This window comes from Microcaecilia unicolor, chromosome 7, assembly GCF_901765095.1.
Source record: "Microcaecilia unicolor chromosome 7, aMicUni1.1, whole genome shotgun sequence".
Lineage (NCBI taxonomy): Eukaryota > Metazoa > Chordata > Amphibia > Gymnophiona > Siphonopidae > Microcaecilia > Microcaecilia unicolor.
Genome location: NC_044037.1, coordinates 57,395,121 through 57,418,795, shown reverse-complemented (window position 1 = coordinate 57,418,795; position 23,675 = coordinate 57,395,121). Strand labels below are relative to the sequence as shown.

Here is a 23,675-nt window from a genome sequence, read left to right as displayed (position 1 = left end):
CGGTACCACGCTCGATTTTAAGGATAAATTGCATATCACTAACAGTAGCTCCGCAAGCTCATTTTTCAGTTCTATCAGTACTCTAGGATGAATACCATCCAGTCCAGGAGATTTGCTACTCTTCAGTTTGCTGAACTGCCCCATTACGTCCTCCAGGTTTACAGTGAAGTCAGTAAGTTTCTCCGACTCGTCCGCTTGAAATACCATTTCCGACACAAGTATCCCACCCAAATTTTCCTCGGTGAAGACCAAAACAAAGAATTCATTCAATGTCTCCGCTACATCTTTATCTTTCTTGATCGCCTCTTTTACCCCTCGGTCATCCAGCGGCCCAACCGATTCTTTTGCCGGCTTCCTGCTTTTAATATACCGAAAAAAATGTTTGCTATATTTTTTTGCCTCTAATGCTATCTTTTTTTCGTAATCCCTCTTGGCTTTCTTTATCTGCACCTTGCATTTGCTTTGACACTCCTTATGCTGCTTCTTGTTATTTTCAGACGGTTCCTTCTTCCATTTTCTGATAACCAACTATAACACAACACCTATCCACCTTTACTCAGAATGTATCGCTCTATAACCGCTTGACCAAATCTTCTTGTTTTCCTTGTCTTCTTTGTAACACTAATTGTACTCTCTACCCTGGCATAGCTATGCCATAACAGGTCTTTGTAAGCCACATTGAGCCTGCAAATAGGTGGGAAAATGCGGGATACAAGTGCAATAAATAAATAAATAAATAATAGCTTCCTTCACCTCACTTATCAACCATGCCGGCTGTCTTTTGGACTTCCGTCTTTCTTTTCTAATTCGCGGAATATGTTTGGCCTGGGCCTCCAGAATGGTATTTTTGAACAGCGTCCATGCCTGTTGTACAGTTTTTACCCTCTCAGTTGCCCCCCTAAGTTTTTTTTTTTTAACCGTTCTTCTTATTTTATCATAGTCTCCCTTTTTAAAGTTAAACGCTAACGTATTTGACTTCCTGTGTATAGTTACTTCAAGGTTGATATCAAAACTGATCATATTATGATCACTGTTATCAAGCGGCCCCAGTACCATAACGTCCCTCACCAGATCATGACCAAGTCTAGAATTTTTTATCATATTGCCCATTTTGTTTGCGTCTCTGATTTATTTTATCATTTCTGCGTCTACCTGCTCATCCTGGCGAGGTGGACGGTAGCACACTCCTATCACCGTCCTTTTCCCTTTTATACATGGAATTTCAACCCACAATGATTCAAAGGTGTGATTTGTGTCCTGCTGAATTTGTAAACATAAAAATGTATATTTATACATTTTTTTTAATCACTTTTACAGTTTAAATCAAGTACAATCTTGAGATCAGTAAAGATGACTATTAGTCATAACAATATACAGGAAATACAGAAAACAATCTAAATTCAATCACATCATGATCTATTGCTCATCTTTAGTCCACAATGTGGAGGCAATACAAAACTATACCACAGGAAATTATCTTAATATTTGCTAAGAAAAAAGGTGGCAAAGCAGACGATCCAAGTGTAAAATTTTTACGGCGTAGAAGTTATCACAGGTCTTGGTAGCGAAACGGATGAGCCAGCTAACTTGGATTCCAAAAAGGAGGTCAGTTGTTTAGAATAAAAAAATATATATTTAACAGAATTTAATTTTATAACACATTTGCATGGAAAATTTAACCAAAACAACGCACCCAATTGCAATGCTTTTGGGCGAAGTTTAAGAAATTCTTGTCTTTTCTTCTGCGTTGCCTTCGAGACATCTGGATACATTCTTATTTTATAACCTAGGAAATCCTGTTCTCTATGTAGAAAATATTGCTTTAGTATCCAATCTCTGTCAGGCTGCAGAATAAATGTAACTTTGAGTGTTGCTGCTGTAAGGCCTGCCGTATCATCCTCTATCATTTGTGTCAGATTTATATCTCCAGTCTCTACTGGGGGTATTACTCTTTCTCCTTGCTCAGAGTCTCTCTTCAAGAAAGGTGTTATGTAAAATATCTTTGAGATAGGAGGATATGACTGTTCAGGTACTTTCAATACTTCTGTAAGATACTTTTTAAAGGTAATGAGAGGTGATATTAAAGGCTGCTTTGGAAAATTCAACAGTCTAAGCGTGTTTGAACGTTGATAATTTTCAAGCATTTCAACCTTATTTTGTAAATACAAATTTTCCTTGATCAAATTAATTTGTAGCTGTTGGCAGCTTTGTATAGCTTTAGAATTATTTTCACTATCTTTACTCAAAGTTTCCATCTTTTGGTCTAAAGAAGGTAGTTTTCCAGACAAGGATTCAATCTGCTGATTAACAAATGTGAATTTCAAGCCAAAAGAAGCTTCTAGACAAACTAGAGCTTCCCAGATTGATTCTAAAGTTATCTCCTTCGGTTTTTGGGGTAATAAAGACTTACTTGGTAAGCCAAATTCAGTTGGATTCTTCGGTAGTTGGCTCCCTCCTATCGCCAGATTTTCTCCAAAGGCACTCTCCCCCTGTTCTCCCGCCAATACAATCGCGGGGACCATCGGCGTCTGCAATCCTGTAGCAGCGCCCGTGCCAGGAGACCCCATTGACGATCAAGCGTCCCGAGTCTCGTGAGTTGCTTCCGGGATTTCCGCCGGCATCAGGGGAGGATTACGCTCCTTGGGACTCCATGATGTTTCAGCTTCAAGCCGCGGAAATGGGAGACCTCCCTCCATATTCAGCGGCAGCGAAGACAATGCTCCCAAAATCACACTCGGCACCATGAAGCGATCCAAAGTTCCAGCAGAGGGTATAGACTGCACCGCCGGGCAGGTGCGTTGTCTACCTCTTCTTTTAGGTATCAGGAACTCGATTACGAGGTAATTCAAAATACAGAACTGGAGCTGCTTCACTTGCGACTTACTCGGCCGCCATATTGCCTCCCCATATTTATACATTTTTATATCACTTAAGTCCATATGGGATATCACTTGTTGAGGACATCTAAATACTAATCATAAAATTGTCAGCCATAAGTAACTCCCACTCCTCCTCCCAAAATAATCCTATGCAGACAAAACACCTGTAAATAAGCCAAATGCAGCTAATATCTGTAAATAGATTGCTTGCCATATGTTTTCTAAAATATAACTAAACAAAATGCAATCAAAGTTTGAAGTTGTAAATGTTTATCTTGATGTGGGTACCTAAGTGGTACTCACTGTCAATTCCACCAGCACTCAAGCTACACCACATCTGACTGAAGAGATGAAACCCAATTCATGTTTGGCAGGCTATGGCACCTAAACTTAAAAACATTTGTTAACACTGATTTCTAGCAGGGTGGTTTCCTACTCTCTGTTTCTTATTTTAGACGTACCCATGCCTAAATGGCAACATTTAAATATCTGGAAAGGCCCAGACATCTTAAAGGCCATTTCAGAACAGGGGCTATTCGGGCATGGGGAACATAAGCACATCTAGATGGCAAGGGGGCATGGGAAGGACAGAAAGAGGGAGTGGTCTGAGTGGGACAATACAGATGTGTATTCCCTATTTTGCAGAGGGGATTTACAGCTGTATTGAGAAACTTGCAAGTTGGTATTTATACCTGCTCCAAGGCATGTCTAAGTACCAACATACCTGATCTCTGTAATGCCAGAAGTCTCAATGGTCATTTTTGAGACTCGATGGACAAGAGGCAGGAGCAAGTGGATTTTGCTCTCAATCCCTATATACTAGGCCATGGAGGGGTTTGAACACACAGCCCTGATCCTGTTTTAGAAGAGGTTTTACATTTGGCAGAGTCTCTTGTAATAGTATGGGAATTCAACACGTCCTGAATTAGATATCTGAATACCTCTCTAAGGGGGTCTTTTACTAAAGCTTAGTTCGAATGATCTGCAGCAGGGTCCATAGGAATAAAATTGGCCCTGCTGAAGATAACTGAGGCTAAACTTTAGTAAAAGAACCCTAAATGTCCTTCCTAAAATCTGCCTTTAAGTATTGTATGCCTTTCTGGACAAGAATCTAAGGGCTCCTTTTACAAAGCAGTACGCTGAACGTGAAGCCCATTCAATTCCCATGGGTTTCTTCATATTCAGCACATGCTAATCGGTAAAAAGAGCCCTAAGTGTGATTATGCCAATATTTAAAATTATAGTTATTAATGTCAATGTATCACATTTGTATTATCTTATACGTAAACTGTATATTTGTAAAATGTTATCTGCTTCAAGCTTATGCTTAAGTAGATTATAAATGAAAAATAAAAGGTATATTACCAATATTGCTAAATGTAACTTTTACAACTGTTGATATTTATACGTACAACTGTGGAAAAATATTACTGCTATATAACCTCAAGAATGACTGGCACAGCCTACTAGAGCTGTGCTGAAACATGCTTCAATTTCCATCTTTGTTGCTACCAATAAGTTTTTTGAGGAAGTGTTTGGACCTAGTTTTAAAGTAATAGTTAGGCTTGCTCAGCATCCTCAGAACTATTTTAAAGTTGTCTATGATAAGCTTTCTGGGCTTTGGGAACTGGAGGAAATATATTTATGCTCATGATATGCAGATTGTTTGGAGCTTGGAAATAGGAGGGAATAGTTTTATGCTGCTGATGTATGTATGTCATTTAAGTATTTAGTTTTAAACATTTTTAATGAACAACAATAAAATATTACAAACAGATTTTATAGCTCTTGTTCATTTTCTTTTGTCCCCCCCTCCACTAATACCCACCCCCAGCCCTCTTTTACAAAATCAGTATCCATTCTACATAGCCAGAAACATGCCTTGACAATTTTCACTTCAAGTCCAGATATTGAGTACATTAATGAGCGATTCCTGGTTTTATACTTTCCCCCAACCGTCCCTATCATTCTCCCTTAGCATTAAGTAGATTGAGTTTATGATTTATAACATACTATGTTTTACCGTGTGACTACCTCTTATCAACAAAGAATTTACATTTCTTCAGTGAATCATCTCCCCCCCCCCCCCCCCCCCGCCTCCCCTCCTCCTTCCCCAGTCTCACCCTTGCCGGTACCCTCCAGACCTTTACCTTAGCTACAGCACCTTACGTATTAAGTTCCTACTCCTAGGTGTCAAAGAATCCAGGTATCCGCCCCAGATCTTCAGAAATTTAATACGTTTTTTGGGGCCACTTCTGGCTTCTTTTGCCTCCCACATCACCAATTGGTGGACCAGATTCCGCCAGTGCCAAAATTCAGGTCCTGTTTCTGTCGTCCAGTATAGCAGAATGCATTTTTTCGCCAGCAGCGTCAGTTTACCAAATAGTATATTGCCCCTTGATATCATTCCTCTACCTGATCCTGGGAGGTTCAACAGCAACTGCTCTGGTGTGCATGCTACCCGTTGTCCCATAATTGTAGTCAAATACTGGGCTATTTTCCCCCAGAATGCTTTAAGTTTCCTGCAACTCCAAAATCCATGATAAAAGGTATTTTCTGCTCCCCCACACCTCCTACAAAGTGCTGACTGGGTCCCCCTGAGCCTCGCCAGCTGTGCTTGAGTCATGTAAGCTCTATGAATGAATCGGAATGCGCATTCCCTATATTGTGCTCCATTTAACCATTTAAGTATTTTAAAAAATTTTATGTTTTGCTGTACACTGCAGGGAACTGGACAGGATAGGCAGTTTATAAATACTTAAAACAAATAAGTCTCAGCAATATAATGAATACTTATAAGTTTTAGATGAGCATATGAGGTTTTTTTCTTTCAACTGTATTAAGTAAATCCTATATAAATTTCCTTATACATACTTCATTTTCTGTTTCAATCATGCTCCTGATAAGCAACATTGAAAATTTCCAAAGTAATAAAGGGTATTTTTTTTGAAAAATTACATAATGGACTCCTTTTACAAAGCTGCAATAGTGATTACTGCGCGCCAAATTTGATGCAGCCCATCCTATGGGCTTGATCGCATTTGGCATGCAACTAATCACTAGAGTGGCTTTGTAAAAGGAGCCCAAAAAGTTGAAGTATAACAAAATACTCGGTAACAAGTAGCACAAAAATGACAAGAATAGAAGTTTTAAAGATTTTTTAAATTTTCATATATTCAACTGTCAATTGTGTTTCTAATAGGAATGGAGGCGTAACCTAATAGAGTACCAGACTGACAATCAGGGAAGCCCATTCAAATCCCACTGCTCCTTGTGACCTTGGGCAAATCATTTAACCCTCCACTCTCTCAGGTACAAACTTAGGGGCCCTTTTTCTAAACTACCTTTTGTTCTAATGCACATTTTAATGCAGGAAAAAAAGGCTTACTGTAAATGTGTTAAAGTATTTTGCAGTAAATTGCCTATCAGTGCACGCTAACTGTGCATTTTCTTTTTTTTGGGAGGGGGGGTGTCATGGGTGGGGAAATGTTAGCATGCACTAATACGAATGTGCTAGCTGGGTAATTCGATATTTTGACATAACATGGCGGCAATAAGTGCTCCTGGGTTATTTCTTTTATAAGTCTGCATGCTAAAAGAAAAATTAGCACAGGATCTGCAAAAAAATGTATTTTTAAAATGGCCTCAATACTGCTGCATTAAAAATGAGCTTAGCAGATCCCACGTTAGCATGCGCTAAGCCTAGATTTTGCCACAGCATAGTAAAAGGGCCCCTTAGATTGTAAGCCCTCTCGGGACAGAGAAATACTTAGTGTACCCTTTAGATTGTAAACTCCTCTGAGCAGGGACCGTCCTTCTTTGTTAATTTGTATAGCGCTGCATAACCCTAGTAGCACTCTAGAAATGTTAAGTAGTAGTAGTTGTACCCGAATTTAACTTAAATTGAGCTAGTACTGAAAAAAAGGTGCCAGTAAGACCAAATAAATAAATATTTCAAACTAAGCTACCCTTATATTACAAGACACTTTGCATCTATATATGTAGTAAATGTTCAAAAAGAACTTAGCATTAGTTATACAAATATGAAAACATTCGTGGAAGAGCTTCATCAAGATGATGTTGTGTGGAGTTCAAGACACCGAGACTGTTTTATCTTTCGCTTTCAATAGTGAAATGAAGATCAAACCCCTGGGTCTATCCACAGGACCCAGGTAATGTTTCCAACTGCATCAGAGCCAATGAATTCCTTTGTGGTTCGTGGTGCCGGACCTGCTTCAGTGAGCATTTCGGCTGGGGGTAGCCCTTTGGAAGGGAGTCAGCTAAACCCCCACCCCCTTAAGATATTTTTCTGTCTCCCAAAGAGAGGAGTGCCTCAGAGCAGCTGCTACCACCAGCATCTCTGGAGTGCGACGTTGGATGGGGTGGCGTGCACTGGATGGGGTAGCGTGCAGGAGTCGACAAGAAACATAAACCGAGCAAAAGGGAGATCTTGATCGTGCTGGGAACTGTGCCCAAGGAAACTGGGGTGTTGGCATCTGAGATGCTGTCAAGGACTGCACAAGATTCAGAGGTCGGAATGGCTGCGAGAATTGCCATCAATGTTGGAGCTAAGGGGATTCCCTTGATGCAACCCCAGGTATTTACTTTAGAGTCTATTTGGGAAGCGATAACTGCTTTTCAAATGAATTTGGGCACCCAAATTCAAAACCTTTCCTCTAATATGGAATCTGTGATATCTGAGTCATTGACCTTGAAGACAAAAGCCTCTGATTTAGAGAAAAAAAAAATCAGAAACTTTCAAAGGAAAATTGCAAACTTTAGAACAGTGTTAATTTAAGAAGCACAGTGAAGATGTTGGAAAATATGGTCATGTGATCGAATTTACGATTAATCAACTTTAAGAGATACCTTCTTGAATCTTTAAAGGTTCCAGAAACTTCCATTCCTCCACCTTCCAAGTGCTAATAAGAAAACTCTCCTCTTCACCACGACTATCTGGAGTGACTATGGACAGTTTGGATTTAACAAATTTTCTTGAGATCAGATGTGGAGGTTATGACTCCTGCAATGCTACTGGTTCAATTAACACTGGATTCTAATGGGGACTGGCTCATAAAACTATTTTTCAAAAAATAGGTGTGATATTTATGAACTATAAGATTTGAATGTCTTCCAGGTAACCTAAAAAAAAGACAATTTCTATTGTTAAGAACTCAGGCGCTGCAATTGGGAGCTACTTTTATTCTCTCGTATCCGTGTAAATGTGTTCTTACTCTGCAAGAAGTTCAATATGTTTTCATTGACCCAGTACAGCTTCCGGCTTTTGTCTCAAGTGGGCCCAGAACAGAGCACAATTACTCTCCGATATAAGACCTCACCAACTCAACCTCATCTTTACTTATCCTTTGAACGAATTTCCTACTGGCTTTATCCTATGTACTTGTTTTTTTTCTTCTTTAGTTAAAGAATTTCTGGGGGGGGGGGTTTCTGATATGATGTGATTGTAATACTGTATAGTTTAAAGCGTATAATATATATATATATATATATATATGTCACACACACATATACACGAACTGTATTCACATACCCAAACTTACCCCTGTATTTGAACATTGGAAGGCTATATTGCTTCTGTAGGACAGGTATCCCTTTTACAACTGGTGAATACCCTATTTAAAGTAAAAACAAAGAAGGCCATTTAAAACCACATCAAATCAAATATATAATACATGTCACAGAACGACACAAATTTAATCTAGCTATTAACCCTGTGGGTCTTTTACAAAGGCGCACTATTGCTTACGGGCGAGTGCTAAATGCTAGAGATACCCATATATTCCTATGGGTGTCTCTAGCATTTAGTGCATGCTTATTTTTAGTGTGCGCTAAAAACACTAGCATGCCTTTGTAAAAGGACCCCTCTGTGTTTTAGTGGTTGATTTTAAACATAAACAACAAACAGTAACTTGTAAATATAGCATACACATTTTTGAATGAACATATAACCAGATTTACAACAAAGTTTTTTTTAACTATCAATCATTCATTTCATTTTATTGTCTAGTATCAAGAAGCAAGAGAGGACAAAGAGCAACTTTAAAATTTGTTTGCATAATTGTCATAATGGTCCACCAAGTAAGTGAAATCTATAGTCTTTCCCACTCATTGTAATGATGGTCATGGTGATAATTCAGATTGACTAAAAGGAAATTACCAATACAGAAAAAAATAAGGTAATACCTTTTAATTGGAATAAGGTAATATATTTTGACTATTTTTGTGGGCTAATGAAAACCCTTCCTCAGGTCTGGACGTAATGCATTAATATGAGAAATCCACAGGCATAGTAAGTATTTAGTACATGTAAATAAAATGCATCAAAATAGCCTATCCCATAATCTTCAACCATGTCAACTGCTTCAGCACAGGATAGCTTTTCTCATTTCCCAAGTATCATCTTCCATGTCAGATCACTGATACCAATAAAAAGCGAAACACCTCATATTTCCTCGGAATGTTATCATTGCACTAGAACCGGACACAACCTAGCTTTTAATTGACAAAAAGGGATAAAGGAATCCGGCTGTCGAGACAAAAGATCTCGAGCAGCAAAATCTTCATCGCTGGAAAGCCATAGTTCCAGAGAGAGCCGCAAGAAGCGTCTCTCTCCCCCACTCAGCAACATAATCCACGCGCGCATACCGCCCAAGTAAGGCGCGGAGCAGAGGACGCAGCTGTTCGCCATTGGGAGACCCCATCCAGCTCATCCTCGTCCTGTCAATCTCCCAGCCCCCCTCCCCCCCCAGCAGCAACAGCAGCAATACATACATACAGCGCCTCCACTCAATATGGCGACTGTGATGGCTGTGGGAGCAGCAGTAGCCGCCTCAGTTATCCCGTTTGCGATAAGTGTTTATCCGACGGCGCAAGATCTTTCTCCAGATTCCATGCACACTAGCTCCAGGACTGCTTCACTCCGTACCCACCATTTGCTGAAGAAATGCACAGAGATATAAGAGAGAAAGCCCCAGGCCCCCTTCCTCCTCTTCCCTTACAGCAACCCGACATTTTGTTTTCCGCCATTTTCTCCCTCTTCGGCTGTAAACGCCTAGAACGCTGAGCCTGTACTCCCCTCCTTCCGCTCGCCTCTCCAAGAAACTTCCTGAATTTCTCCCTTACACCGAAATAATGCCATCTTGCCTTCTCTTGCATGCACGGTTAGGTACCAGGACGTAAAGGCCACAAAGGCCTAAGCCTACCGGTGTAATAGGCCCAGCCAGCCGCGGCCTTCGCAGAGGCCTAGCGCCTCCTCCATTGTCTTCCTTTGTGTCTCGCTGCAGCCTGCAAGAGCTGGGCCCTGTTCATCGCTGCTTACGTTCCCCCACCTCGGCTGCCCTCCCCCATCCCCAAGCACAGGCTGCCTCACCTGGCTGTGCTCCGTCGGGGCCGTTAGTGCACGCGCCGCCGTTTCTCTTTGTGGCGGGCGCAGGATTCCAGTCGTGGAACGCTCCGAGGCCTGCAGCCGGGTTTCTCCAGGTTCCCGCGGCCTGGACCAATCAGGGCTGCGGGATCGGAGCGCGCGGCCTCCTCCTCCTCCTTTGCTGCCGAACCCCGGCTGCGTTACGTCACTTCGCTGAGAGCTACTCGCGCTGGCTACAGAAGCAGGGAAGCGGCGTTCTGCAAGGAGGCATTGTTGGCAACGGGGAGTCCAGTGCAGACAGGGCGCCAGGCGCGACTTGCCCCAGCATGTAGTCAGCGGTGCCAGCCGAGGAGAAAGGGGGAAGAGAACGGTGGGGGTTTAAAAAAAACAACCCAAAACTCCCCCCCCCCCCCGTCCTGTATTCCGCTGCAGAACTGCTTGGAAATTTCACTTAACGCGGCCCATAGATTTCCCCGCTGAAAGCAGCGGGCCGGCAATGAGCATAAAAGTTGTTTTTCGAAACTTTGTGTTTTAAAAATTGTATGTAAATATATGAAAACCGAAGCGTTTAAACGCTGGGCTCTTACAGTCGTAGATCTCTATGCGTACGTACTCTGATCGTATCTCTAGCAGACCGTACCACGAAAGTTTAGATAAAAGTGAAGGAGCATTGTTAAGAATTATGTGCTGTTTTTTTTTTTAACATCCTTTTGACTATAATCTGAACGTTGTTTTCTACCGTTTCGCTTTTTGAATTGTTTCGATGTTTCGAAGTATAAGGTTAAAGTTAGAAAAGTAAAATAATTATTCAATAACTGGTTAAAAAAAACTCATGTAATTACGTTATAGGTTCTCATTTTAAACAATATATTATTCTCATCTTTAACTTGTAGCGTAAAAATAATTGTATTGTGGAAACAGGACTTGCTAGATGACAGAACCAGGGGAAACTCCATCACTAGTACTGAGGAAGATCTGTTGATTGTGGACCAGGGCATATAGATAACTGGGAGAATTAAGTTTTTGGTAATTTACAGTTCAAACAATGCTTGAATGTGACTGGTACTTCTAAGTCTACGACCTATTGCCAATGCTAAAGTAAACTGACATGCAAACTGCAATCTGAATGTAAACTAACTTTCCGTTTGTTAAGTATATGTCATGTGATAGATTTTGAAGCGGCTTATCAGTGAGCAATCAGAAATTACATTTTTGCTGAGCAAATTAAAAATGTATATGTCCATAAATGTATCCGAAACAGAATTTATCACCAAAGAACCTAAGAAACATGCATACAGTCATTTTTGGATTGGATTATGTTGCAACACACAGTGGCTGACTAGACATCAGCTTTATCTGTCAGCAGCTAAATTTTGAATGTTATTTAAATGAGAATAGCTAAATGCATTGCAGGAGGGTTTTTTCATTCAAAATGAATTGAGAAACAAGAGTTGTGTTTTGCATGTCTGTGTTTAGAAAAATTAAAGGCATGCTTGGGTTTAAACATTTAGGGTTTCTTTTATCAAACCATGCTAGTGGTCTTTACGGGTGGATAATCAGAAGCTCCACACTGTTCCAAATAGCACTGGAACAGTACGACGCTTTAATCGCGCCTATGATCAAGATGCCAATTTAAGCACGCTATTATCGCAGAACATGGAATAGAAGTGTGAGAGAATTGTGTCTGAGTGCAACTGCAAGGCTCTGGTGGCCTAGTGCCCCCCACCCCACCCGGCTCTGGTGGCCTAGTGCCCCCCCCCCCCCCCCCCCAAAACAATAAGGCCCAGTGGGCCGCAAGCCCAAACTCCCCCACCTGGTGGTCTAGCTGACCCCTCTTTGCCCCCCCCCCCCCCCCCCCCGGCACCTTTGTGGTGGAGGAGGGAGTGGCACACTCCTTCCATTCCCAGTGCATCCTTATATGGTAGGGAAGTCCTGCCTAGCGCATCCCAGGATGCACTGGGCAGGGCTGCGCTCCACCATTTTGAAGGTGGTGCTAAAGAAGAGAGAGTGTGCTACTCCCTCCTCCACAGCAAAGGTACGGGGGATAGAGAGGGGCCACTAGACCACCATGTGAGGGGGTGGTATGGGCTTGGGGCTCCCTGGGCCCCCAGGGCATTGTTTTGTTTGGGTGTAAGCAGGAGTTAGTGGGGCTGGAGATCCACCGGATCTCCAGCCCCCCCCCCCCAAGCCCCTGTGTTGGGGTGGGAGGTCGGAGGTACTGGAGGGCCACTGGCTTGGGGTGGGGCGGGGGGGGGAGCTTGGGTTCTGGTCCTGTTGGGGGGATGGGGGAGCCTGCTAGCATGCAAATGCATGCTGGGCAGGGCTCTCCAGTGCTCTAAATCCAAGCTGAATATGTTGTAAATCAGATAGAATAGATATTTTCCTGCCTGAAGGATTTAAGATTGAAAAGGCTAATCTAGTGTTGTAGAATATTTCATAAAAGAGTTTCACACAATAAATTGTGCAAATAATACCCTGAAACTTGCAAGCATGCTGAAGTTTTGGTCTTCTGGACAGTTTTGCAAAAAAAAAAAAAAAAAACAGACTGGTAGTAAGTTTCCATTCACAGTCCACTGTGCACAAACGGTTATTAAAATTCAATGTTAAAGAGCTTCTATGATGCTGAATTTAGTAAGGCTGCATGTCAAGCGCTATTAAAAAAAATTAATTAATTTGATCGCTTTTGGTTCTCCTTATCAGCTTTATCCTTTGCCTGCGGCTGCCATTGCTTCTGCTTCCCGCAGCCCGTATTTCGTCATGATTGGCCAACCAAGCAGCCTCCTGATTGGCTGTTCCCCCAGGAAGCAAATGAGTGCTGCTGCTGGATATGAGCTGTGTTTCCACTGCCGCATATGTCAGCTGCTGCTGCCTGCCCACCTAAACGTGCTGCCTGAGCTGGTGAGTATTGCTCCTCTCCTCGAGGACCTGCACTCTATCCCCTGCCCCCCCCCCCCCCCCCCCCCCCCCGCGGTCTGTCATCTCCTTTAGCCTCCCCAAGGTTTGGCATCTCCTTCAACCTCCCCACCCCCCAGAGGTTTGCTATCTCCTCCAGCAGGCCCCCTCCCCCACTGTGCTTCCTGCCTGTCCTTTGAGTCACAGAGCATCCTCACATCCAGTCGTTTCTAGACTGGCTATAAGGAACACCAGCTACAGCTGTCTCTTGTGATTTTTGTTTTCCTGATCAGGACATATAGTCAATATTCACCAGACAATGTAGAAAAACTTGTGTGCCTCAGCAGGTGGGTGAAACACTAAAATAATGTATGGGGTGTTTAATGCATATGCTGAATGCTGTCGTTGTGTACTTATGCTGAATGCATTTTTCTACGAGGCTGCTTGTTCTCACATGTGGGTTGATGTCTGCGTCGGCCTGGGAATCGGGCGGCATTTTGCAAGCAAAATATAAAAAAAGTTTTGCCAGAGTCTTCTGGCGTGCGTGCAGCACAGAGCATGCCTCCCAGTTTTCTTTTCTCCGTGTTGAGGTACGGTAGAGTTTTTTCTGCGCTCCTCTCAGGCCCGGGAAGAGTCTTCGTCTGTTTAGTGGCTTTTTTGCCTTATTTTTCTTATTTTCTCTTAACAATTTACTGTTTAAAAAAAAAAAGGTACCCGTAGTTTCCTTTTATTTATTTATTTTTGTCCCCTTTTAAAGTTTCCTTTGTTTTTCAACACGACCAGCTTGTTCCCTTCTTTTGTGCCTTTTTTTTCTTTTAACAGGCAGAATCGCGTCTTTTGATTTCACCGAAGCTGTTTGTCCTTCCATGTCATCGAAGACACCCAGCGACTTCAAACGTTGTACTCAGTGCAACCGGACCATCTCAGGTACTGATAACCATGCTTGGTGTATCCAGTGCCTTGGGCCCGACCATAGGCCTGCTTCTTGTAGTCTGCGTTTGTGTATGAAGAAACGGACCCAAGCGTCTCGAGAAGCCCAACGAGAAAAGCTTTTTTGGGCTTGGTCCGGTCCTTCAACATCGACTTAGAGGGAAGCATCGACGTCGGGAGGAGAGGTAATGGCTGCTGAAAGACCTATTTGTGCTGGGAGCAGTGAGGCATTGAGTGGGTCTCCACCTGCTTCGAGGCCTCCTGTTATGCAAGCCCCCCGGGACCGACCTTCGTCGGACCCGGCCCCGAGGAGGCGTGAGGATTCCACGTCCTCATCAGTACCGAGGAGTCTCGACGGGCTTTGAGCGAAGGCGAAGAAGCACCGTCATCGTTCTCCTTCGACACACAGTGCTGGGAGCTCCGGGGCATCGAGGGAATCGGCACCTGAGAAGCGTCGGCGCCGAAAGGATCGCTCTTCCTCTATTCAGGAGGTGCTGATGCGTCGGTCTTCTGGCAGCCCGGTACCTGTTCCCGAGCCTCAACTGATTCTGCCACCAGCTCCTGTACTGACCCCACAGCCTTGTCCGATGGCGGCTCTCGACGAGCGCATCAGGGCCCTGCTTCAGAGCTTGTGGAAGGATTGCTGCGCCAGTCTGCTTCGGTGTCGGGGGTGCTTGCGCCTTCCTTACCATCTGCTGCAGCGGCATCTGGCCCTTTGCCTGTGGTGAGGTCCCCGACCTCAGTGCCGCCTGCGGAATCGGTGTCGGCTGCCACCCAGGTTGACTCCCCTTCGACGTTGGTGGAGGAAGCCTCACCGGAGTCCAGGCGGGCGTCAACTTCTCAGCACTGCCATAGAGGACATCGTTCCTCGGCGTTGAGGCAGGCTCAGTTTCAGACTACTCTGAGAGATTTCTTGTCCGATACTGAAGAGACTTTCTCCACCGGAGAGTCTATCCTTCACCTCCTTTGTCCGGGGAAATGGCTGCGGCTATTCCCTTCCCTATGGAGGTTGAGGATGAGCCCAGGGCTGAGATGCTCGACGTCCTGGATTATCCTTCTCCACCTAGAGAGGCTGCAACGGCTCCTTTGCATAATGTACTGAAGGAAGTCCTTATGCGAAGCTGGTCATTCCTTCTAATCCCGTGATCCCGAAAAAGACTGAATCCCAATATTGGATCCTCGGGGACCCTGGATTGATGAGGTCTCAGCTACCTCACAATTCCATGGTGGTGGACTCCGCTCTCAATAGAGCCAAGAGTACTAGGGACTATGCTTTGGTGCCCCCAAGCAGAGAATCTAGGACCTTGGGCTCTTTTGGGAGGAAGGCATATCAGGCCGCTATGCTCGCTTCCAAAATTCAGACATACCAGCTCTTCACGAACATCCACTTGCGGAACTCTGTGAGGCAACTGTCTAACTTGGTTGATGTACCCTCCGGAGCAGGCTGAGCCTTTTTGCATTGTGGTCAGGCAGTAGAAGGCGTGTCAAAAATTCCTGGCCATGGGTACGTTCGACACTTTTGATGTAGCATCCAGGATCGCTGCCCACGGTATAGTGATGCGCAGACTCTCATGGTTGCGTGTCTCTGACCTGGATCATTCGGTCCAGCAGTGAGAAAGTAGAGGATCTGGTTGACCAGCTCAAGAAACACAATGATGCTATGGATTCTCTCTCCTGCCGGGCGTCTTCAGCTACTACCTCCTCATCTAAGAGGTTTTTTGGAGGGAAGAGGAGTGCTCCCTATTCCTATGCTAGGCGTAGGTACACTCCTGCTTCTCGGCAGCCTGCCCAGGCTCAGTCCCAGCGCGCTCGTTCTCGTCAACAGCGTGCACCTAAGGCCACTGCGGCTCCCTAGCAAAAGCAAGGGATGGTGTTTTGACTGGCTCCAGTTCAGCATAGCCTCAGAAAACGTCTCCATACCGGACGACTTGCCAGTTGGGGGGAGATTAATGTTTTTTCACCAAAGGTGGCCTCTTATAACCTTCGACTGGTGGGTTCTTCAAATTGTCCGGTTAGGATACACCCTCAATCTGGAATCCAAGCCTCCAAATTGCCCTCCGGGAGCTCAGTCCTACAGCTCCCAGCACAAGCAGGTACTTGCAGAGGAACTCTCCGCCCTTCTACAAGCCCAAGCCGTCGAACCCGTTCCACCAGAGGAAGAAGGGCTGGGATTCTATTCCAGGTACTTCCTTATGCAAAAGAAAACGGGGGATGCGTCCCATCCTAGACCTAAGGGCCCTGAACAAATTTCTTGTCAGAGAAAAGTTCAGGATGGTATCCCTAGGCACCCTTCTTCCCATGATTCAGGAAAACGATTGGCTATGCTCTCTGGACTTAATGGATGCTTACACACACATCTCGATACTTCCAGCTCACAGGAAGTATCTTCGATTTTGGCTGGGAACACAGCACTTTCAGTACCTTCTACTGCCTTTTGGCTTGGCGTCTGCGCCCAGAGTATTTACCAAATACCTAGCTGTAGTCGCAGCATTGCTACGCAGACTGGGAGTGTATGTGTTTCCTTATCTCAACGGTTGGCTGGTGAAGAACACCTCGAAGGAGGGTGCTCTGGAGTCCATGCGAATGACTATTCAGGTGCTAGAGCTACTGGGGTTCGTCATAAATTATCCCAAGTCCCATCTCACCCCAGTCCAAAAATTGGAATTCATTGGAGCCCTGTTGAACACTCAGGCAACTCGAGCTTATCTTCCCGAGACAAGGGCAGACAATCTTCTGTCTCTGGTGTCCATGGTTCAAGCGTCTCTGCAGATTACAGCTCGGCAGATGTTGAGACTTCTGGGGCACATGGCCTCCACAGTTCATGTCACGCCCATTGCACGTCTACATATGAGATCAGCTCAATGGACCCTAGCTTCCAAGTGGTTTCAAACTGCGGGGGATCTAGAGGATGTAATCCAACTGTCCACCGACTTTCGGAGTTCTCTTCAGTGGTGGACAATTTGATTCAATTTGACCATGGGGCGACCATTCCAAGTTCCTCAGCCACGAAAAGTGCTTACAGATGCATCTCTCCTGGGGTGGGGAGATCATGTAGATGGGCTCCACACTCAGGGAGCCTGGTCCTTTTAGGAAAGAGGTCTGCAGATCAACCTCCTGGAATTAAGAGCGATCTGGAACGCTCTAAAGGCTTTCAGAGATCGGCTGTCCAACCAAGTGATCTTAATTCAGACGGACAATCAGGTTGCCATGTTTTACACCAACAAGCAGGGGGGGCACCGGATCTCACCCTCTGTGTCAGGAAGCCGTCCAGATGTGGCTTTGAGCTTGTCGTCATGGCATATTTCTCCAAGCCACTTATCTGGCAGGCCGAAACAACAGTCTGGCCAACAGGTTGAGCAGGATTATGCAACCTCACGAGTGGTCACTGAACATGGGCGTAGTCCACAAGATCTTCCGAGCGTGGGGCACCCCTTCGGTGATCCTTTTGCCACTCAGATCAATCACAAGGTCCCTCAGTTCTGTTCTAGGCTTCAGGCCCATGACAGACTAGCGTCAGATGCCTTTCTCCTACATTGGGGTACAGGCCCTTCTGTATGCGTATCCTCACATACCTCTAGTAGGGAAGACTTTGCTGAAACTCAAGCAAGACTGCGGGACCATGATCCTGATTGCACCCTTCTGGCCGCGTCACATCTCGTTCCCTCTTCTTCTGGAGTTGTCCTCCGAAGAACCGTGGAGATTGGACTGTTTTCCAACCCTCAGAACGAGGGGTCGCTTCTACAGCCCAACCTCCAGTCTCTGGCTCTCACAGCCTGGATGTTGAGAGCTTAGAATTCGCCTCCTTGGGTCTTTCAGAGGGTGTCTCCCGAGTCTTGCTTGCTTCCAGAAAAGATTCCACGAAGAAGTGTTACTTTTTCAAATGCAGGAGGTTTGCTGTCTGGTGTGACAGCAAGGCCCTAGATCCTCTTTCTTGTCCTACACGGACCCTGCTTGAATACCTTCTACACTTATCAGAGTCTGGTCTCAAAACCAACTCAGTAAGGGTTCATCTTAGTGCGATTAGTGCTTATCGCTGTGTAGAGGGTAAGCCTATATCTGGATAGCCGTTGTTCGTTTCATGAGATGTTTGTTTTTGTCAAAGCCCCCTGTCAAACCTCCACCAGTGTCATGGGATTTCAATGTCGTTCTCTCCCAGCTGATGAAAGCTCATTTTGAGCCACTGAATTCCTGCCATCTGAAGTACTTGACCTGGAAGGTCATTTTCTTGGTGGCTGTTACTTCAGCTCGTAGGGTCAGTAAGCTTCAGGCCTTGGTAGTGCATGCACCTTATAGCAAATTTCATCACAACAGAGTATTCCTCCGCACGGACCCTAAGTTCCTGCCAAAGGTGGTGTTGGAGTTCCATCTTAACCAGTCAGTTGTCTTGCCAACATTCTTTCCCCGTCCTCATACCCGCCTTGGCGAAAACACTTTCCACACCTTGGACTGCAAGAGAGCATTGGCCTTTTATGTGTAGCGGACAAAGCCCTTTAGCCTGTCTTCCCAGTTGTTTGTTTCTTTTGATCCCAACAGGAGGGAAGTTGCCATCGGAAAACGCACAATTTCAAATTGGCTAGCAGATTGCATTTCCTTCACTTACGCCCAAGCTGGGCTGACTCTGGAGGACCATGTCACGGCTCACAATGTTAGAGCCATGGCTGCATCAGTGGCTCACTTAAAGTCAGCCTCCATTGAAGAGATTTGCAAGGCTGCAACGTGGTCATCAGTTCACACATTCACATCTCACTACTGCCTCCCACAGGATACCCGATGTGACAGTCGGTTTGGGCAGTCAGTGCTGCAGAATCTGTTCGGGATTTAGAATCCAACTCCACCCCCCTAGACCCATTTTTGTTCTGTTCCAGGCTGCACTCTCAGTTAGTTGTTTGTTTTCAGGTCAATCTCTGTTATGTCCTCGCCGTTGCGAGGCCCAGTCGACCAATGTTCATTGTTTTGAGTGAGCCTGGTTGCTAGGGATACCCCACATGTGAGAACAAGCAGCCTGCTTGTCCTCGGAGAAAGTGAAGATACATACCTGTAGCAAGTATTCTCCTAGGACAGCAGGCTGATTGTTCTCACAAACCCGTCCACCTCCCCACTAGTTTGTTATGCTTTTTTGATTTAACTGAGAGGCAAGCTCACGCGATGGGTGGGAAATTAGTCTGCACATGCGCGCTGCACGCACGCCAGAAGACTCTGCCAAAACTTTTTTTTAAATATTTTACTTGCAAAATGCCATCCAATCCCCGGGCCGACGCGGACGTCGACCCACATACGAGAACAATCAGCCTGCTGTCCTCAGAGAATACCTGCTACCTGTATGTATCTTCGCTTTTTGACTGTTCTTGTTCTTATGGATATTTATTAATAAATATTGTTATCACTTTGGTAGTATTCATAAGGATGATGATGCCATAATGTTAATAAATTATTCTCCGAGGACAAGCAGGCTGCTTGTTCTCACTGATGGGTGACGTCCACGGCAGCCCCTCCAATCGGAAACTTCACTAGCAAAGGCCTTTGCTAGTCCTCGCGCGCCCATGCGTCGTGTTGTTTCAAAAAAAAAAAAAAAACCATTCTGTGTGGAAAAAGACCCTTTGGTCTTTTTTCCCCCCGCTATTTTCAGCTTTTTCGCCCCGGTAAGTTTTCTTTCGTCGTCGGGGTAGGCCGCTTTTAGGCCTCGGGTCGAAGTTTTCTTCCCCTTGTTTTTCAGATGCCTTTTCCGCCATTTCGACTTTTGATCTCGCCGGCGTGATTTTTCCGCCCATGACATCGAAGTCTCCCAGCGGCTTCAAGAAGTGCACCCAGTGCGCCCGGGTCATCTCGCTCACTGACAGGCACGCGTCGTGTCTTCAGTGCTTGGGGGCTGGGCACCGCCCGCAGGCCTGTAGTCTGTGTTCCCTTTTGCAAAAGCGGACTCAGGTAGCGAGATTGGCCCAGTGGAACGTTTTGTTCTCGGGCTCTTCGTCGGTATCGGCACCGGGGGTATCGAGTGCATCGACGTCTTCAGCGTCCAGAACTTCATCCTCGGCCGCCAGTGCATCGAGTGCATCGAGGCATCGGCCCTCTGCATCGGCGCTGAGACATCGGACAGCTGCATCGACGTCGGTGGTACCGGGACCTCGTCGGCTGATGTCGTCGGACGGTGGTGCTTCGTCTGGAGTGCAGGTGAGGGCTGTCCATTCCCCTGCTGGTGGCGGTGAGCCTTCGGGTGGGTCTCCCCCTACCCTGAGGGCTCCTGCGGTACAGCCCCCCCGAGACCGACCTCCTTCGGCCTCGGCCCCGAGGAAGCGACGGCTGGATTCTACGTCCTCCTCGTCGGTGCCGGGAAGCTCCGGTGACATGCTTCGTTCCAAGAAGTCGAAGAAGCATCGTCATCGGTCTCCTTCCCGTGTCGGCACCGAGAGCTCTGGGTCGCCGAGGGGGTCGGCACCCAGCAGGCATCGGCACCGAGAGGACCGCTCACCCTCTGTTCAGGAGGTGTCGATGCGCTCCACTCTGGACAGCCCGGAACAGCCTCCACGCCCGGAACAGGTTCTGACGTCGACGCCTGCATCGACCTCCATGCCTTTCTCTGCAGCCGCTCTGAATGAGAGCCTCCGGGTCGTTCTCCCAGAGATTCTGGGAGAGCTGTTGCGCCCTAATCCTCCGGTACCGGCGGTGCTTGCGCCACCGGTACCGTCGAGCGTGGCGCCGGCTGGCCCATCGCCCGAGGTGAGGTCTCCGGCGTCGGTGCTGCGTGCGGTACCGACTGCCGCCGCCTCCCAGGAGGGCTCCCCGACTACGTCGGCGGAGGGAGCTTCGCCGATGCGGGCGAGGGAGTCTACCTCTCGACGCCCCCATCGTGGACGTGGCTCCACGGAGTCGAGTCGGGCACGGTTGCAGACACAGGTCCGTGAACTTGTGTCTGACACCGAGGGTGAGGCCTCGTGGGAAGAGGAGGAAGACCCCAGATATTTCTCTGACGAGGAGTCTGAAGGTCTTCCCTCCGATCCCACTCCCTCTCCTGAGAGACAGCTTTCTCCCCCCCGAGAGTCTGTCTTTTGCTTCCTTTGTCCAGGAGATGTCTACGGCCATCCCCTTCCCGGTGGTTGTGGAGGACGAGCCCAGGGCTGAAATGTTTGAGCTCCTGGACTATCCTTCTCCACCTAAGGAAGCGTCCACTGTACCCATGCACCATGTCCTAAAAAAGACATTGCTGGCGAACTGGACCAAGCCTTTAACTAATCCCCACATCCCCAAGAAGATCGAGTCCCAGTACCGGATCCATGGGGACCCAGAACTGATGCGCACTCAGTTGCCTCATGATTCTGGAGTTGTGGATCTGGCCCTAAAGAAGGCTAAGAGTTCTAGGGAGCATGCTTCGGCGCCCCCGGGCAAGGACTCTAGAACCTCCTACCAGCTCTACACGAGCATACACATGCGGAACAATGTGCGGCAGTTGGCGGGCTTGGTTGATGCGCTCCCCCCTGAGCAAGCCAAGCCTTTTCAGGAGGTGGTCAGGCAGCTGAAGGCGTGCAGAAAATTCCTGGCCAGAGGGGTGTATGACACCTTTGATGTTGCGTCCAGGGCCGCTGCTCAAGGTGTGGTGATGCGCAGGCTCTCATGGCTGCGTGCCTCCGACCTGGAGAATAGAATCCAGCAGCGGATTGCGGACTCGCCTTGCCGTGCGGATAATATTTTTGGAGAGAAAGTCGAACAGGTGGTAGAGCAGCTCCACCAGCGGGACACCGCATTCGACAAGTTCTCCCGCCGGCAGCCTTCAGCCTCTACCTCTACAGGTAGAAGATTTTTTGGGGGAAGGAAGACTGTTCCCTACTCTTCTGGCAAGCGTAGGTACAATCCTCCTTCTCGACAGCCTGCGGCCCAGGCTAAGCCCCAGCGCGCGCGCTCTCGTCAGCAGCGTGCGCCTCAGCAAGGCCCCTCGGCTCCCCAGCAAAAGCAAGGGACGAGCTTTTGACTGGCTCCAGCAGAGCATAGCCGACATCCAAGTGTCAGTGCCGGGCGACCTGCCAGTCGGAGGGAGGTTGAAAGCTTTTCACCAAAGGTGGCCTCTCATAACCTCCGATCAGTGGGTTCTCCAAATAGTCCGGCAAGGATACACCCTCAATTTGGCCTCAAAACCTCCAAATTGTCCACCGGGAGCTCAGTCTTACAGCTTCCAGCATAAGCAGGTACTTGCAGAGGAACTCTCCGCCCTTCTCAGCGCCAATGCGGTCGAGCCCGTGCCATCCGGGCAAGAAGGGCTGGGATTCTATTCCAGGTACTTCCTTGTGGAAAAGAAAACAGGGGGGATGCGTCCCATCCTAGACCTAAGGGCCCTGAACAAATATCTGGTCAAAGAAAAGTTCAGGATGCTTTCCCTGGGCACCCTTCTTCCCATGATTCAGGAAAACGATTGGCTATGCTCTCTGGACTTGAAGGACGCCTACACACACATCCCGATACTGCCAGCTCACAGGCAGTATCTGCGATTTCAGCTGGGCACACGTCACTTCCAGTACTGTGTGCTACCCTTTGGGCTCGCCTCTGCGCCCAGGGTGTTCACAAAGTGCTTGGCTGTAGTAGCAGCGGCACTTCGCAGGCTGGGGGTGCACGTGTTCCCATATCTCGACGATTGGCTGGTGAAGAACACATCCGAGGCAGGAGCCCTGCAGTCCATGCAGATGACTATTCGCCTCCTGGAGCTACTGGGGTTTGTGATAAATTATCCAAAGCCCCATCTTCTCCCAGTGCAGAAACTCGAATTCATAGGAGCTCTGCTGGATTCTCGGACGGCTCGCGCCTATCTCCCAGAGGCGAGAGCCAACAACTTGTTGTCCCTCATCTCGCGGGTGCAAGCGTCACAGCAGATCACAGCTCGGCAGATGTTGAGATTGCTGGGCCACATGGCCTCCACAGTTCATGTGACTCCCATGGCCCGCCTTCACATGAGATCTGCCCAATGGACCCTAGCTTCCCAGTGGTTTCAGGCTGCTGGGGATCTAGAAGACGTGATCCACCTGTCTACAAGTTTTCTCAAATCCCTGTATTGGTGGACGATTTGGTCCAATTTGACTCTGGGACGTCCTTTCCAAATTCCTCAGCCACAAAAAGTGCTGACCACGGATGCGTCTCTCCTGGGATGGGGAGCTCATGTCGATGGGCTTCACACCCAAGGAAGCTGGTCCCTCCAGGAACGCGATCTGCAGATCAATCTTCTGGAGTTGCGAGCGATCTGGAACGCTCTGAAGGCTTTCAGAGATCGGCTGTCCCACCAAATTATCCAAATTCAGACAGACAACCAGGTTGCCATGTACTACATCAACAAGCAGGGGGGCACCGGATCTCGCCCCCTGTGTCAGGAAGCCGTCAGCATGTGGCTCTGGGCTCGCCGTCACGGCATGGTGCTCCAAGCCACATATCTGGCAGGCGTAAACAACAGTCTGGCCGACAGGTTGAGCAGGATTATGCAACCTCACGAGTGGTCGCTCAATTCCCGTGTAGTGCGACAGATCTTCCAGGTGTGGGGCACCCCCTTGGTAGACCTCTTCGCATCTCGAGCCAACCACAAAGTCCCTCAATTCTGTTCCAGGCTTCAGGCCCACGGC

At 47.0% G+C, this 23,675-nt stretch overlaps 1 protein-coding gene and 1 long non-coding RNA gene across 2 annotated transcripts in view; one reads left to right on the top strand and one right to left on the bottom strand.

The window, feature by feature from the left end:
- The window catches only part of ZNF711 (zinc finger protein 711), a gene marked incomplete in the record, with an annotated part of 150,928 nt that extends 141,330 nt beyond the window's left edge, over positions 1–9,598 (bottom strand). Inside the window, 2 exon segments of the mRNA XM_030210925.1 lie at positions 8,441–8,512; positions 9,342–9,598.
- A 918-nt stretch (positions 9,599–10,516) lies between these two features.
- The window catches only part of LOC115475170, a 51,860-nt gene continuing 38,701 nt past the window's right edge, over positions 10,517–23,675 (top strand). Inside the window, exons 1-2 of the long non-coding RNA XR_003942960.1 lie at positions 10,517–10,633; positions 12,964–13,161. This is a non-coding gene — a long non-coding RNA (uncharacterized LOC115475170). The remainder of the gene's footprint in view (positions 10,634–12,963; positions 13,162–23,675) is intronic.